Below are 16,707 nucleotides of genomic sequence, written 5' to 3' on the forward strand. Positions count from 1 at the left end.
TATATATAGTAGTAAATTTTAAATTATGAAATTTAATTGTAAACAAATGAATGATTAATTATTGCTGCAAACTAATCTGCAATATCATTTAAATTCTGAATACATGGATGACGAAACACGAATTGAATAATTGAAGAGTTAGGCTTGGAGGCAACTTCCCTTGATAAGCTTGTCTCCTGCCTGCTCAACAATTATTCACTTATACATTTTAAAATTTTTTTAGGATTAAAAATTTTTTTGGAATTATATATTTATTCATGGATTTTGATACTTTCACATAATTTAAATGATATTGTAGATTAGTTCGCAGCAATAATTAATCAATTATTTGTTTGCAATTAAATTTCATAATTTAAAATTTAATTAACTTTAAATTTGCTTTTTATGAATAGAGAATGTTTGTTAAATTTTTATTTTAATTAAATATGTTTACTTTTTGTTTATTTGCATTTTTTCTATTGATTAGTTCTTAAATGTTCATGTTTTTTAAAGAAATCGAAAGTTGATTAAAGAAATCGATATATTAATATATGAATCATATGCTGAAAAATTCTTTCCCTATGCTATTTACATAATCAAATGGGTTTTTTTATACTGAAATAAGTACTGGATATATACTGAAAAGTTTTTTTACATTCATATACTGAAAAAGTATTTCCTTATGCTATAGTGAAAAATGTTTCCTTATTGTGAAATAAATACTGAATGTATACTGAAATGCGTTTTATATTCTTCCCTAATGCTATTCATATGCTAACTTGCTAGTTTTGAAAGACCTCTTTTTAACTTTCCCTCTATATTAATTTCCAAACTTAAGCTGAAACTTCGTTTGCAACATTAAACCACAGTATTTTATAAAAGAAGACTCCCATCATAAGTCATCTATTTTATGAAGCAGTATAGAGATTGTTTGTTGAATTACATAATCACCTTGTATTAATGTTTATTTCTCAGATCAAATTATATCCAAAATTGCATCCTGAAAAATTCGTTTACAATAGACTGTGTTACTTTCAGATTTTGGAGTGCGTCAGGAAATAATATTTTGAATCTATATTTTAATCAAAAGTTGCCATTCTTAATATTATACTATTTTTATTCAACACAGTGCTTTATAATCCACTCTTTTATGATGTTTAAGTAATTATAAAAATTTATAGTTGTTATTGAATAATGAAAAATATTTATGACAGCATTATAAAATTTAGCGTAGATATGTCAGCCTTGTTCAAAATTTGTAGCTTAAGAATAAACAATAATTTTACTTTCTTTCATTTCGTAAAAAAGGTGATATCATGTCAAAACTTTGCAAATAATGTACCATCTATTAATGCAGTTATAAAAAATTAATTAAATAATAAATACTTCATTGTATACATTTAAAAAATTAGGAGCGCGAGAAAACTGTAAACATAGCAGAAATTTCCGCCTAAGTTAGAACTAATATTTAATATTGCTTCATAAATATTTGCGAATAAGCTATACATGGAAAACCATAAGCATATTTTGAGAATGTATTTTTGTAGCAAAAGACGATGTTTATAGTGTTACCCATTGCAGAAAAACACGAAACTCTCTAAAATACCTTTCATATTTATCAAATAAAACTTCCATTTATATATCATTCTATATTTAGCAAATGAAAAACTGCTGTTAAGGATTTTTAACGTTAAATTTACATTACTGTCATATAATAAATTATTTTTAAAATTATGTTATATAATCAGTACTGATCAAAATTGAAATGACTAGGGATTTAAAAGCAAATCTTTTACCTCAGTTTTCAAATTTTCCCCCTTTTAAATATGCAAAAATACACAATAAAATACTGTATTGTCTCAAAACATAATGGTGTCATATATGAAAAAGTTTTGTCTTTTAAGAATCTTTCAGAAAGACAAAAGGGGCTTACATATAAGATGTGCCCACGTATATAAGTTTGATATATCAAAGTAAGTTACAAGAAAAGCCATTAAAAGTTTAATCTTATTATTTGAGATAAAATTAAGTAAATATATCTCCCATTGCTTTACGAGTTAAAAAAATACTCTTAAACGTATTCTTTAATATTAAGCTGCCTGATCAGGATGATTTCAGAAAGGAATAGAAATTGAAAATTTCGTCTTATATGCATCCACAATGGTATTAAATTTGCTGAATTTTATTAAAATATAGATAGCTTATTAAGCTATAAAATTATCCATTGTAAACAAATACTCTAAAGTCATTTTCTCACACAGACATGAATTAATGAAAAATGAAACGAAATAAAATTTTAATTGATAGGAATTTTTCAAAAATATCGTTATTGTTAATACCAAATCTCCAATAAATTTTAGCTTCGCATACCGTTTCAGTTAATAAATGATATTTAAACGAACAAGGCATCATCATTTGTCATTCATAATTTCTCTGATGAAATAAAATTTGATTTATACTACCAAAGAGTGTATACCAAAGAGGCTTAAATAAAACACATTATCCCAAAGAGGCTTCAATAAAGCACATTATATGGAGTAAAATATCATTCACATACATTCATGAAAGCTAGTATAATTGTAAATATCAACTCTAAGAGCATAAAAGTTCGCCTAATATTTTTCAGAAAATATAGTGTAATTATGACTCATGTTAAAGCTGTAGTAATAAAATTATGTATAATTATATCAGACATTAAACATCCTCATTAATTAATGTATAAAAAATTTACACCTGCAGTTGAAAATTGTAGGCTATTCCCCTTAAATAGTCTAAAATAGGCCGACCATTATAATCATTTACAATCTTTTGAATTCTTAGAGATGTATCTCTGTAAACTTTTCTACTTACTGGTGGATGGTGACCTGCAATGTATTGTTCAATTTTTATAGAATTAAAATTTTGTTCCTTTTTTAAGCAATCAATAAATGTCCAGATTGTTGGATGGCATCCGTTCATAAGTTCGTTGAATCTGCAATGCCATCCTTCAACCGCATTATTTGTCCTTGGAACTTTATCTTTTACAGCATCATAACAGTTCCAAAGAGGGATGTCAAACACTGGTCTGCGACGTTGTCCACGACGAGTAAATCTACCAATCCATGTGTCTTCAAAATAATTTATGATTAGTTGAATGATGTTCATATTACTTACAAAATAAGTAGATGATATTAATTGTTCAAATGCTTCAATGACATCTGAAGTAGGAACGAAAGCCAAAGCTGCAAGTTGAGAGATTTCCAAAACGAAATTCGGATCAGTTTCATATTTACTTTGCAAACCTGCAGATTGAATCTTTCTATACACACATTGACTTAAATGAAAAAAACATCCTCTCTGAATGATATTCGGAAAGGAATTTTTAAAGGCATTTATGGCAGCCTTTTCAAAATCAGTCATTACAGTTTCGGGCTGCAGATTCGGTTTCAAAGATTTTATCACCGTAAACACTCTATTGTATGTTTCTTCGCGTTTGTTTGGCATTAATACATACACTGAAGGTATCACATTATCATATTTAACACCATGGATTGTATAAATCTGACTGAAAAGCGGTGGTGTTGCTTTAAAAGTTCCATCAGCAAACCAGTTCGGACATTCAGCCATGAAGTCCAGATTTCTGAGGGTCGAAAAAATTAGAATTCTGTCTGTCTGCGCTCCACTGTCATACAGCGAAAATTTCTCTTCTTTTAGTGTTTTTGAAAACTGTTCTGGGATTACTAATTCTTCAAGACATCTAGGATTATGCAATGGCATTTCTCCGTGTCGAGCATATCTGATAATTTTTTTAATATTTTCCACTGGTGGTATATGCCCCGAAACAGCACAAGGAAGACCAATTGTACCAACTGCTGCTAAAGAATGTGTCGATTCTTGCGTTGTTACCGCACGCTCTTTAATTGAACTCATAATCTCTTTCGCTGTAATTTTGCCAGCATTTGGAGGATGCCCTTGAGATTTTTCAAGAATGATATTATCATCTTGAGTGTGAATTCGCCCTTTGCACTTGCAAGTAAAATACTCTACACATTTCCAGATACTTTTCTCAGCACTAGCACGTTCAAAATTATAGATGTATCCTTTCACCATAAGTTGTTTACGGTTCTTTTGGCTGATGATATAGTGTAACGGTATGTTGGCTCCTCTGACAGAAAATGCAGTTAAGTTTCCGAGTTTCAGGTACAGCTAAGACTTGGAGCATCAGACATACATTATTTACCTAATTGTCAAACAATGGTTTTCTCGAGGCAGAAGCCAGCTGTTTCCCCTTTAGGCTCAAATGACGTTTTACAGTTTGTTAAGTAAAAATAAGCAGGTGTTCCATTATTGAACACAGTTAGTATATGTTTATTAGTAGTTGAACACCAGGAAAATTGCTGTGAACTGAAAAATGTCAGCTAAGCAATTTACAATTTGATTTATTTTTAGTGTATCTGGAATCATTATTGCTAGTTTAAAACTAATGAGCAGTTTTTGTATATAGTGCTGGAACAGATTAAAAATTTAATAAAAATTAAACTCGAGGTTCCTTTTAGGTAACGAATATTAGCATCTTTACTGAGAAAAGCTAGTAAACAGACTTTTGAAATCGGAATAAATTATTTAATTATTTTAAAATGGTTCAAACCCAAAGAAAAAGATCTTTAAATGAAATATCAGATAGTAATTGAATCTTAAAATAATTAGACTGAAATTTTATGATAAACAATTAGAAGTAAAATGAAGATAGAAAGAGAGATGAGTCTAGTTAGAATAAAAATATCTGTGTAGAATTAAAATAAAAAGAGTAAAAAATACAGCAATCCAACATCCAAGTTTTAGTTATAGAGATGTCTTATATAAGCATATTATACTTTAAGTAAAGTTGTAAAAAGCCTTCCGTGTCATATTTTTTGTACAACTAGACTATTGTAATGATCTGAATGTTGAGTTTTATCAGAGTACTTTATCAATTACGTATCTCGAGGTCTCTATCGATATTTATCCACGTATTGTCGAGCAGTGAGTACCAGATGCATGTAGATCATAGCCACTATAATACTATAAGACTATAAGAAAACCATTTACTTGAGAAACTTAAGATTGAGTCTACCAGGAAAATCAGAAATGAGCTATGAGCTTTAAATCTAAAAGTCACTCTGCACGTTTTTTGACGCATTTTCATTTTTTATTGAATCTTTTTGTTTTTGTTTCACATTTAATTTTATATGAACAAACGTTTTGCAAAGCATTCGAATTTATAAATTATAATCTTTAATCTTACTGTAATCATGACCCCTATTAGTGGCCGAATGGTTAAAATCGCTGAATGCTAGGAGTTTGAACGCAGTGCCATTTCAGCCAAAGAGGCTGGCTTCGTGGTTGGTATCGAGAAGGCCCTCATCGCAGGCATCCTTTCTCTAAGCTTGATAGCCTTTGTGTGCTTTGCCATATTTAAACAACCTAGCCTATTGTGTAAACATAGAAACATATGATAAGAGATTACACTCTTTATGGAAACGAAATGTACGTGTTGAAAGTGTGCAATTAAATTCTAGACATGTTGTTTACATATATATTTATATGTAAATGTAGTATGTAAATTGTGCAATGCGTTTATTTGCTAACAATTTTTATTTTTAGTGCATTTTTATAAAGAATTTAAATACTTCTTACATAATAACAGGACCGAGACAATGATGAAGAGAAAGAAGTACTCAGCTAGAATAAATAACTCAGACGGGAGTTGCACGGGAAAAAATAACATGAAAGACAGTATTATTTAAACTTGAAAATTAATTAATATGCATTATTTTCTGTCCTGATAAATATTTTATGCAGGTTTTTTAGTAATTAAGTCTTTTAATTAAGTTTTGTTTAATTAGGTTTTCTTATCATGTGTGTGGAATTAATCATTTAAGGTAATGTGGATTACCTCAAATAACAGGAAGTGCGGATAAAGGGACAACTGTATTATTTCATAAAAAATTATCATTACGAAAATCTATTGCACACGGTACTGCTATTACGCAGTGTTATTACGCACGGTGTTAAAAAAAAATGTCCCTGAAAAATTATCCTGGAAAAAAATGTTCCAGTAAACATGTTTCCAGAAAAAATTAAATGTTTCTAGAAAATGTATGGCTATTTTCTTATTTTTCCAAATCTTATAGCAAACCATTTAGTGTCATATCATAAATATCACCACAAGTTTATATAACTTTTAAAATTAATGAACATTATTTAGCTTTTACATAAGAAAGTTGCCTTACATTTAATGAAATATGTTATACAAATGTACTAAATGTGAAATATTCTATAAAAGATACTTAAAGTGAATTGAATTAATCATACGATTGTGTTATGTGGATAATCACATATAAATTTAAACTAGGTCTTTGGAACATTGTGCATTATGCTTATCAATGTAGAGGTTACGTCGATTATTTTTTCAACAGTTCGTCGTAAAGGCCAAATCATATCCCCAATTCGTAAAGCCGTATATCGTACTCCTAGTTAATAATAATCCGTAATATGATATTCCCAGTCCGTAAAGCTGTAGATGCTGTTTCTAGGCCGTAGATGTGAAATATATGATATTTTATTCTTTAAGGGGCTGTGTACAATTCTAAATTTCATTTTGTATAATTTTTTTTAAAGATTAAATTTTAATTTAGAATTCAGATTAATTAGATAATTAAGATTACATTTAATTTAGAATTACTCGGTCCTGTTATTATGTAGATTTAATCGTACAGGAACAGACGTTGTGAACACGAGACATAAAGAAAGACAGTCGTGTGTGCGTTTGTTGAGCAACCGGAAGCAAAGGGGAATTAATGAAACATTTCGGAAAGCGGAACTGGAAAAAAAAAACCACAGTACTTTTAAAAGCATTATACCAATTTCATTTACTTGTAAAGCACTTATATTTTTTCATTTCTTCGTATTTATATTATTCTCATTATTTACATAAACTAAAGTTTTATTCCTTAAATACATTAAATCGTAAAAGGAAATTTTATAATTGTTGTGTTTAAAGACCGGACACCAAATTTTTAAAGTTGTTTTGACAGATTAAAACATATTTCGAGAAAATTTGTATATTTCTCTTATTGGTCTGAAGAAGTATTTAATAATAAAGAAATTTTAAAAAAATAAATAAATGCATAACGCACAGTTCTGAAAAGACACTGCTTAAAGTTTATATAATTATGTTCCTCAGATTTTAAATATTTTCCATTCTCAGCGACAGAGTTTGAATTTATGATGTTTTTATCATACGTATAATCGTAGAGTTTCGCCTCCTTAATCGAACTATGTAGATATGTAATTTTATTGGAAAAAGTTTAAAATTTTGGATTATTCATTATTCGTATCGTTGAACTTTGGCCAAAAAAGAAAGGAAAATGTTAATTAAATCTATATTTTTAGTATAATTCATTGATGAAATTATATATTAATTAAATAAATCTGTATGTATGAATACTTATATGCAAAAGAGGCAAAGGGCCTTTTTTCAAAAACAAACAAGGAAGGGCGATCTAAACACGTTTGAACTCTAAACTTTTCTGGGTTCTCTTTTTAAACTGCATGGTAGATGTAAAACACACAAATACTAGAAGTTAAGAAATGCTATTTCTGTCTGTACATGGACCACCATCAGTAATGACCGAAATTTTCAGCTGTCTTTTATTAACCAAATAGCCTTCAGCGGCCAGAGGGGACAAGACCCTGGAGTAAGGCTTAAAAGAAACACCCGTTCTCACGGATGTTAACTAATGGTTGACTCTCCCCAATAGTATAAATAGCTGTAATTCATCCGCCCTTCCCTGAGTTCAGCCACTTAGCTTGTTTTTCAACTCAATACTCAAAACTAAGACCTTCAAGCGTTAGTTTCCCGAGAAGTTCTTAATTGCTTTCATCTTGCATACAGATTGCTACAATTCCCAGGCAAATCCTAATTCTCACTTCTCTTTCGAAACAAATATATACTACCACTATTAATGAAAGAAAAAATTTCATTTTATGAATAACTGAATATGAAATGTAATCATTTATTAAAAAATTAACTTTTGTAAAAAACTCATAAATCAATATTCTGAAAATTTTAAGTGTGGTGAAATATAGCATTTAAGTCTTTCCCTTAACCCTTTCAGTCCCAATGGGTTAAGTCCAAGTAGATGTTTAAAGAAACCTAGAGAGAATTAAACGCATTAATTTACTACTTAGTTGATGTCCCACTGGTAGCAAGCATTATTTTTAACATCCTCATTACAAAATTGTTGCGCGCATCTTCTTATAGAGGCTTAGTGACAGACTGTCAATTTCTGTTAGTGTGATTTGTATCATTTGTGATAATTACCAAGAAGGCATAAAAAAAAATCAAGTCAGTTGAAACAAATAAATTGGGATTGAAAGGGTTAAACAATTTAAGATGTTTTATAAATTTTCAGTATTTAGTTATTCAGATTTCAACTAGTAAAATCATCTTCTCCGAGTGCCATTTGTTAAATGTATTTAAGTCCTCAAAAAAAGTATTTTTCCTTTCATTCAAAGATTTTATATTTTGACAACTTGCACATCCTTGTTTTTGATATTCTGCACTATATCACACGTAAAATTATAAATTTTTGCTCATAAAAACTCACAGATTCATGAGTCTATTTGAATTAATTGTGTTTCTTATATCCAAAACATGTTTAATATGTTGAAGACGTATATTAATAGAGTTTTATAATATATGTTTAGTGGGAAATATGCACTAATATATAACATGCATTAAAATAATTGAGTCACAGGATCAGTAAGAAACTATGGTTATTACTAAAATAAATAAGGACAATGTGCAACATAATAAAGACTACAGAAATGAATGAGGACAATATTTAAAATAAATAAGGACTATATACAGCTCCTCACACTCCCACATCATCACCACTACATAAGAATTAAACATGTTGCAACAATAAAATGAACAAAAAAGAGAGAGTCTGTGCAATCCATTACTCCAAAAAAAGCATATGTTTCGAGTATATACAAGTATTAATACATAGTATGAATCACAACCAACGCACTAAAAGTTGTACTAAACTACAGCACACTAAAAAATACTATACTTAAGGTAAAGAATTCTTAGGACAAAGAATCGCCACAAAGTAGACTCTCTCTCAGAAATATTAATTTTAATTACGCTACAGATTTCTGGAGTGCATAAATTTAGATATTCTGAAAATTAAGAAACACAAAAGAAAAACATTAAAATTGTCTTAGGAAGTTTGTCACTGTAAGTTCAATAACTAATTACAAAATTTTTGAGTAAAATGTATATGAAAATTTAAATAAAATACTCTTAAGTGCTTATAAGAAATGTCTTAATATAAAAGTTTTCTTCTACCAATGGCGGCCCTCAGCGGACTTCGGTTTGGCCACTACTAAGTGGTGGTCACTTTATTACGGAGGCACCTAATTATAGGTGGGTCACATTTGCCTCCTATGAAGGACAGTTACAATCCTGCCTTCTCTGAGGTTCGAACCCGGGACCTTTGGCATCGCAGCCCGGCGACTCAAACCACTATACTGTCTTCGCGGTCTAAATATAAATGTAAATGTAAGCAATCCTATTTAAAGCGACTACTCAAAATTCCATTCTTTTTAATTTTGAGTGAATAGTGAATGTGGTGAACTTGCGTAATGATTAAAACCAATGTTTATTGTTCTCAAAAACACTGTTCGTCTTAGAGGGAGATAGTCACCAAGAAGGTCCCCTGCAAATATACATTATTTAAAAAAAAAGCTGCATGAAGATTTTCGTGATTTTCCTAAAGTATAATGTGCATGTGAACCAGTTCCTGAGAATGTACTCCACAAAGGAATCTCACCCCTTAAGCAGATAGCCATGTGCTTTGACATAATCTAATAAATATAAAACTTACTGAAATATTATATAGCTGACTTTCTTCATAACTAAAAAATCAGCATTCAAGTAACTGACTGCACGCTGTGCATGAAAATTTTAATGTCATTTTAAGAATAAACTGAAACAAAACAAGAAATAATTTTCTCTATAAGTGTATTAGATTATCAAAAATGAAGAAAATAATCTCAAAATTAGCAATTTTTTAAAAATAAGGTTATGCAGTTACTTACCATCCTTTTTCTAATCTTTTTTAGATAATACTTTTCATGAAAAATTACTAGTAAAAACTTTATAAAAATGATTTATTAATGACCTTTGTTAGTTAACTATTAATATTACTTTGTTACTACTATATATATTACTTTGTTACTACTATATATATTACTTTGTTACTACTATATATATTACTTTGTTACTATATATATCTATATATATTACTTTTTTTAAATTTAATTAACTTTAAATTTGCTTTTTACGAATAGAGAATGTTTGTTAAATTCAAATTTCATTACTTAAATCAATATTAGAAAGAATTATTTAAATTTAATTTAACTTAATGTTTATTAAAAGTAAAACTATTATTTAACTAAAATATTTATTCTTTTTAATTAAAATAAAAATGTATTTTTTTATTCACGAGAGACGCCTTTGACAAGAATTTTTATGTCTGTTATGGAACTTGAAGGGCATCAAAAGAATTTTTGAAATCTGCACTGAAATTGAACTTATTGAGATCTGTAGTTTTCCAAGCTTTATTTTTTTATACGAGATAAGGTTGGTTCGTGTAAAAAAAAAAAAAAAAAAAAAAAAAAAAGATCTAAAATGAGAAAAGATATATATATATATTTTTTAAACTTTTTAAACGAAAATATCAAATGCTCCTCAGCTTACTACCTCCTATCCAACCTTTTTCACATTTTAAATGATTTTTAAAATTATTTGGATGATTACTCCAGGAACCAAACCTTTTTTAGTAAGATCGGTCAAAAGTACACAATTTGTCTAGTAATTTAAAGAAAAAAAAAAGAAAGAAAGAAAAAGAAAAAAGAAAGACATGAAAGAAAAATAAGATATTTACACCAGTTTTTTTAAAAATAATATTGTAATTATTTAGTAAAATTATATTTTCTTCTATAATGCTTAATACATTACTTCATTTTCTTTAAATTGTAGAAGATTGTAGAGTTAAGTAAAAATTTCAAATTAACTTCGAATGCCACTTCCAGATACTTTTAGAACAGGTAAACGAGTAAACAAAAAGTTAACATTTCTAGTCTCCTCTCCTGAAATTAAGCTCAAACTCTATACATAACTGTAAACAAATTAAATGAATATTGTAGAAAAAGCAGAAATCTTCATTAAAATTTCTGAATTTATGTGTTCATTGATACTGGACTATCAAAAATGCAAATTGTGTGTCTTTCAAATTGCAAATTCATAGATATGCAAGAAATTCATATTATATTTAATTGTAGGGAGTTATGAAACTAGCATTATTTTCAGTATAAAGACCTACATTCATTTAAGTCAATCAGAGATTTACGTTTGCTTTCTAAACATTTGTCAATAAAATAAATATAACTCAAATATTTTTATATACAAATCAGAAAGACCTTACACAAAGATGTAACCAGATAGCCATTATCTATACTGTTTAAATGATTTGAAGCATCATAATATGCATTTTTGTAAGACTCATTTGATAACACTGTAGTTAGCTAGGTCATTAGTGAAACAATCATAGATGATCCGATGCTAAAGAAAAAGATGCAAGAATTCTAAATATAGTTGAGAAAATTCATAATTATCTGATTGTTTTATAATTCTTTCCTATGAGCTATAATTTTTATTGCAATTCTTACCCATTACAATTAGGAATATTAATCCTAGAAGCATTTGACATTCATTTAAAAGAAATTCAAAACATTTTAGAGAAACTACTATTTTCTACTTTTATATATGTATTAGTTTTCAATAACAAGAGGATTTCCCAAGAATTTTGGTCCAGTTTAATGCAAAATTTAAATCATATTTTTCGTATCAAAATCCTAGTGCTAAATATCCATAAAAAATAATTCATTTTATGATGAAACTGAAACATTCGAAGTTTATAGCAAAAGTTGCCTTCAAGAAGCAAAATGATTGTGTCACAGTATCAATGCGAATTCGTAAATATTACTAAAATGCATTACTATAATATGTAATATAATAAGGACTAGTAAATACGGACAATATACAAAACGAATAAGGACTATATATAGTCCTCTTAACACGCACCATCACCACTACACTTTATATAAAAATTAGTCATATTTTAACAATAAAATGAAAAAAAAGTTTTTTTTGAGCAATCCAGCACTCAAAAAAGCATGTGATTCGATTTTATACAAGTTTATAGTATGAATCATAGCCAACATGCTAATTAAGCCTTACGTGAATATTAAAAAGAACACATATCGAAGTATAAAAAATGGCTAACTCCATGAAGTTATAAACTTATATGCAACATTTTGTTCTTTTTGTTACATGCAGATGCAATAATGAACATCATAGTAGAGTTTTTATGGCTGAGAAAAAAGATAGAGAAGCTTTTTTTCCCTCCCTGCAAAGTGTAAGAAGAAGAAAATGTTTAACGTTGAGGTAAAGAAATCCAGATAAGCAATTAGTATATTTGTTGTTTACAGTGGTGTACATAGATAAACTGAATTCTACATTTACCTAATAACACACCTCTCATTGACTTAGCTATTTCACAGTATATCTTTGCTTATTATTGCGAACTGAGAAACTAAAACTACAGTTAATTACAGATGAAAAAAAAAAAAACAATAAGATTTGTAAAATTATTAAAACAAAAAAATAATTTTGTTTGATTTAAAATGTAAACTATGGAAATTAACGTGCTTTCTTTCAAGATATCTTTTTCCAATAGTTTAATGCCTAGACGCACTAAATACTTTCATTTTTTTGAAACAATTTCTTTCTGGATACTTTAATTAAAAAATAATCATACACGAAGCGAACCCGGATTTTAAAATTTAATTATGATTGATATTCAAAATCATATGTTTCTAAAGCATATATGATTCATAAATATGTATTCATATGATTCATAAAAATGTAATATTTTCTTATTCCAAACAATTTGTCATATAAATACAAAAAGAAATTGTACTTGAAACATTTCAGTCAGTGAAAAGAAAAGACAATATAAAATATGTACAGTTTTTATCCTTGAAATCTATATAAAGGAAATTCGATTAAGTTTTTATTTCACTAAATTTTATCTTTAATTAAAAATCTACAAGAAAAATTAGTCGCTTCAAAGTTGCTAGGCAAAGAATCACTACAAAATAGAATCTCACTTAGAAATATTAATTTTAATTTCGCTACAGATTTTTGGCGAGCATAATTTAAGGTATTCTGAAAATTAAGAAATACCGAAGAAAACATTCAAAATTGTCTTAGAAAGTTGGCCACTGCAAATTCAACAAGTAACTACAAAATTTTCGAATAAAATGTATATGAAAAAATAAATAATACTTTTAAAGTGCTAAATAAGAAATGTCTAAATCTGAAAGTAAATATAAGCAATCCTATTTAAAGCGACTACTCAAAATTCTATATCTTTTTAATCTTGAGTGAATGTGGTGAACTTGTGTAATGATTAAAAACCAATGTTTATTATTCTCAAAAACACTGTTCGTCTTAGAGGGAGATAGTCACCAAGAATGTTCACTGCAAGTATACATTTTTTCTAAAAAACAACAAACAACAAAAAAAAAAAAAAACTGCATGAAGATTTTCGTGATGTTCCTAAAGTATAATGTGCATATGAACCAGTTCCTGAGAATGTACTCCACAAAGGAATCCCACCCCTTAAGCAGATAGCCGTAGTGTGCTTTGGCATAATCTAATAAATAAAAATCCTACTGAAATATTATGCATAGCTGACTTTCTTCATAACTAACAAATCGTCATTCAAGTAACTGACTGCACGCTGTGCATGGAAATTTTAATGACATTTTAAGAATAAACTGAAACAAAACAAGAAATAATTTTCGCTATAAGATTATTAGACTAACAAAAGTGAAGAAAATAATCTCAAAATTAACTTAGCAATTTTTTTTATAAATAAGGTCATGCAGTCACTTACCTTCCTTTTTCTAATCTTTTTTAGATAATACTTTTCATAAATTACCAATAAAAACTTTATAAAAATGATTTATTAATGACCTTTGTTAGTTAACTATGTCGGTTTAAAATTCTATTAAGTGCTATAAGTTGCATTAATTTTTTATGCTTAAGTCTCCTTCTTACTTTTTCAGCTAAAATTTATTAGTTAATAAAAAATATGAAAGTAAAAATTATCCTTCTTTCCATCTTGCGCTCACAAATCATTACGGGAATATCCATTTATAGTTATTAATGCCTGAAAAAAAGCATGTCTGCGATGTTATCGTCATGCGATGATTTGTATATACTTTATTTTTTACCACGATATTTTCGACGACGATGTTTTTAAACTGCGAAGTTTTTGAACCGCTTTATTTTCGACGACGATATTTTGTACGACGATGTTTTAGAACTGCGATGTTTTCTCCCACGATGTTTTGTAGCACGACGTTTTCGCCTTGCGTTGTTTTCTCCGCGATGTTTTCGGCTGTAACCATTTATAACATTGTCCCTTTCCAACGACTGCACGTGCAATCCCTAAACAGGAAGACACACGGAAAAATGCAAAACAATAATTCAATAGATGACAAATAACAAATAAAATGCTAAAAGAATACAAAAATGCATAAATTTACAAATTCATATACAAATAGGATCATGGTCTTAGTATACTATTTACATTATATACACTATGGGCATTATGTACTATGGCCATAGTAAGGAAGGAACTTATAATGAATGACTTTAGGCTTAGAATTCGATTGACTTAACGGATCCAAACTACATTGTTCAGCCTGTTTAGGACTGTGTAAGGGCCATCCCAAGGTGACTGTAATTTAGCATAGAGTCCTTTTCATCGAATCAGATTCATCAACCACACCTTGTCACTTTTGTTGAATAGATGTTGTGTAGCTCTCATGTCGTATCAGACCTTCATCTTCTCCATCACCAAGCTGACTTGCTGTTGTGCAAAACTGTGCATCCCATCAAACCGTGTCTGGAGGCCTTGGATGTACTCCACAGACGATGAAAACGCAGACGAAGGTCATGACCGAAGAACATCTGCATGGGGAATCGCCAGTAGTCTCGTGCACAGCACTGCGATAGGTGTGTAAAAACAGAGCTAAATTCTTGCCCCGAACGGTTTCTGGAAACCACCAGCGAGAGGTTATTAGGATGGTGAGATTAAAACTTTGTACCATGCCATGTGGCTGGGGATGTAAAGGTGTTGTTAGGGTTTTGTCGATGTCGAGTAGCTTGCAGAGTTATTTAATTATAACCATGGTAAAGTTTCTTCCTTGATCGGAAAGTAAATGAAGAAGCACTCTGAACCTGGAAAACTAATACTGTATCATTCATTACCTTTGTTACCGTGACAGCCTTTTGATCAGGAATAGGATACGCTTCAGGCCGCTTGGTGAAATAATCAATGACAATGAGGATGCATTTTTTGGAATCAGCAGTTCGCGGCAGAGTTCCCCAGATGTAAAAGGCAATACGTTCAAAAGGCGCTCCTGCATTGTAACATTTTAGTTGTCCTCTACTATGTTTCTTCGGTACCTAAGGAGGTTACGAAGATAGTTTCTAAACTTAATCTAAAGAAGGCCCCTGGCATTGACGGGATCACAAATCTCATGATCAGGAACTTGCCTAAAAGTGGCATTACAAGACTCACAGGCATATTTAACGCTTGTATCACGTGTTGCTACTTCCTAGAAAGCTGGAAATGTGCGAAAATATTATTGCTTCCCAAACCCGCTAAAGGCATCACTAAAGTAGAAAATCACAGGCCGATTAGTCTTTTATCCAATCTTGCCAAGATATTTAAAAGAATTATCTTACAAAAATTTCAGCCCTACCTGCAATTCCTACCTGATGAACAGTATGGCTTTAGGAGCGACCTGTCTACTGCGAAACAACTGATTAGACTTGTTAAGTTCATAGGATCCACACTCTATCATAAAAGCTGCACAGCACTGCTCATGCTAGACGTGGCCAAAGCATTTGACCGCGTCTGGCATGAGGACTTAATCTACAAATTAATCAAGTTTAATTTTCCCAGAGAGCTTATCCTACTGACACATTCTTACATTACAAGCAGATTCTTCACCGTGAGCTGCGGAGTCATTTTGGCTATAAGATTATCTCAGCGGGGGTCCCACAGAGGCCTGTTTGGGGCAATTCTTTACTTATTCTATGCGGCGGATTTTCCAAGGGACAAATTAAATAGAAACACGCTACTCGTCAGCTAGCGGATGATACAGCGGTAGCAGTTAAATCAATAAATCCTAACAGAGCCATTAGCGTATTGCAAGATATTGTACTTAATATTGAAGAATGGTGCTCCAACTTTAGGATTTCTATTAATGCTGATAAGTCTCAACTGCTTATCGTACGCAGGAAGAAATTAAGTTGTTATTCAGCCACTGTACCTATTCGGCCAGCGGGTACTCACAGTTGACAAGGCCAAATATCTAGGCGTTTATCTCAATCAATAGCTCACGTGGAACACCCTTATCAACTATGTAGCCAACAAAACTAAAGTTGTTGCGCAGCAAGTGAACCTTCTACTTGGTAGGTGTTCTAAATTGGACTTACGCATGAAGCGACAAATTTATCTTTCCATTTTGCGACCTATCATGTGTTACGCCTCG

Source organism: Stegodyphus dumicola, chromosome 5, assembly GCF_044657685.1.
Source record: "Stegodyphus dumicola isolate Sdum_Otavi_A_Nest chromosome 5, ASM4465768v1".
NCBI lineage: Eukaryota > Metazoa > Arthropoda > Arachnida > Araneae > Eresidae > Stegodyphus > Stegodyphus dumicola.